The sequence below is a fragment of the Schistocerca cancellata genome, chromosome 10 (genome assembly GCF_023864275.1).
Source record: "Schistocerca cancellata isolate TAMUIC-IGC-003103 chromosome 10, iqSchCanc2.1, whole genome shotgun sequence".
Lineage (NCBI taxonomy): Eukaryota > Metazoa > Arthropoda > Insecta > Orthoptera > Acrididae > Schistocerca > Schistocerca cancellata.
This window is the reverse complement of record NC_064635.1, coordinates 149,963,613-149,966,314: the sequence shown is the minus strand read 5'-3', so window position 1 is coordinate 149,966,314 and position 2,702 is coordinate 149,963,613.

Sequence of the window (2,702 nt, the reverse complement as noted above, 5' to 3'; positions counted from 1 at the left end):
TCATCGATATGGGCTTCCGGATCCGAAGGTCCACTCGTGTACCCTCGATGACAGCACGACACAACCCGCCAACACCGACATTGGACTGTTAAAACTTGCTGCCTAGTCGGACGAGTCCTGTTTCAAATTGTATCGAGCAGGCCGACGTCTACGCGATTGGAGAAAAACTCACGAATCCATGGATCATGCATGTCAGCAGGAGATTATTGAAGCTGGTGGAGGCTCTGAAATGGTGTGGGGTGTGTGCAGTTGGAGTAATATGGAATCCCTGATACGTCTAGATACGCCTGTGACAGGTGTCACATATGTAAGAATCCTGTATGGTCGCCTGCACCCGTTCGTGTCCATTGTGCATTCCGACGGACTTGGGCACTTCCAGCAGGACAACACGACAGCCCACATGTCCAGAATTGCTACAGATAGGCTCCAGGAACATTCTTCTGAGTTTAAGCACTTCCGGTGGCCATCAAACTCCCAAACATGAACATTATTGAGCATATCTGGGACGCATTGTTCAGAATAGATCTCCACCCCCTCTTATTGATACATGGACAGCCCTGCAGGATTCATGGTGTCAGTTCCCTCCAGAATTGCTTCAGACATTAGTCGACTCCATGATACGTCGTGTTGCGGCACTTCTGCGTGCTCGCGGGGCCCTACACGATATTAGGCAGGTATACCAGTTTCTTTGCCTCTTCAATGTAGTTGCACTGGGCTCTATTTTAGGAGCCGCTGTCACTACATAATAATAATAATAATAATAATAATAATAATAATAATTATTTTTATTATTATAATTATAAAAATAATTAGGTAACTATATATGTATAGGGTGCTCTAAGATTCCCATAAAAACTTCCTGCACTTCTAGAGGAGTCTGAATAGATAATATTTTCAATCCGGAAACGCATCTTTCCCAGGCTACAACCATACGAAAACACATTTGCTACGTAGATACGCAGTGGAGTACGTATGGTAGGGGGCGGTTACGTCATTTGACGTCTGTCCTATCACTCTGACTTGGTTCGAGCCTCATTCCTATGCCTTTGAGTGTTAGAGCATTACCGGCGGGTACGCGTTTGTATGGCGAAGCTCATGGTAATGGAAGAGCTACTAACCGCCTTTATCATGATCATGGACTTGGTGGTCACCGTGTCGAACCATACTTGAAGTGTATCAGAATACTAATCCTCTTTTGAAAAAAAAAGTGTTTACCTGTAAACAACAGTCTTTGTCAATACTGATTAAGTTTCATTTTTGTTTCTTTGGTTATTAATTAACGGAATTGTAAGGCCGGTGACGTACTCGATATTTGGAAATTTGTGGTAAGGTCTTATGGGACCAAACTGCTGAGGTCATCGGTCCCTAAACCTACACCCTACTTAATCTACGAAACTTACGCTATGGACAACACACACACCCATGCCCGAGGGAGGACTCTCGAACCTCCGACGGGGGGAGCCGCACGGACCGTGAGAAGGCGCTCTCGACCACGCGGTTACCCCGCGCGGCCCCCCCAGGGGGTCCACAACTCTTTTGTGGATACGTGCGTGGCGAGCACGGGGCCCCGAGCCATTGCAGCCTTCTTTCTCTCCAGGGCTGCATTTCCTTTCCCTTCCCCTCCTTTCCCCTCCTTGCTCCTTTCCCCTCGCCCTCTCCTCTCTTGGTATCCTTGCTTATGTTGCCCCCGCTATCCTCCTGGTTCTGTTGGTTTTCCAATTCGGCTTTGTTGCATAATCATCTCCTCCTTTTGGCATTCCTTGGTCCCGCTCTGGGGTTTGACCTCCATTACAAAATTTCTCCTCCGTAGTGTGAGCCATTTGGGGAAGAGCACCTTACCTAGTGTCTCCGACGTGCGCCCTCCTAGTACATTCCACCTTTTCTTTCACGTCGTTGTCTGATACTAGGGTGCATAGCCAGCACGGTAGCCAGCCTGAGTGGTGGGGTCGCTATGTACCCTTTTGGTTGAGCCCCCTGAACACACAGGGATCACACTTCTGATACCTGAGCTGTGACCTCCTCATGCATACCTTAGAGTGGTTGCTCGTCATCCTGGAGCATCAGAACTCCCGGCAATGGCCGCCGTGCCAGACGGCCCTTGCTGTGGCTGGGTGGCGCCCGTGAGGAGAGCCCCTGATCAGGGTGGGTGGTATCAGGGCGGACGCTATGCAAATGAAACGCATACGGGTCCAGAACTCTGGCCGATCTTCTGCGGCCGTCTCTCTGCGTGGAACTGATTCCTCCAGTGCTCTTGCCCCTTCGGCCTTCCCTTCCATGGTTACCCCCTGGGAAGTGGGTCAGGCCCATCGGCTAGGGGCAAAACCTTTCCCCCGTTATCTAGTTTGCACCAGGACTGATGGAGATACTTTCACCAATACCAAACCTTTATTCTTTGTGGAACACATTGAAGACAAGTTTGGTGAAGTGGTCTCCCTGAGCAAGATGCGGTCGGGTTCGTTGCTGATAAAAATTGCTTCAGCTGCCCAATCTGCGGCCCTTCGTGCCTGTACCCATCTTGGCACAATTCCTGTGTCCATTACCCCCCACCAGTCTCTAAATATGGTACAAGGTGTGATTTTTCACAGGGACCTCATCCTTCAAACTGATGAGGAACTTCGGGACAGTCTCGGACGGCGGGGTGTTCACTTTGTTCAGCGTGTTCAGAAGGGTCCTAAAGACAATCGTATTGATACTGGTACCTT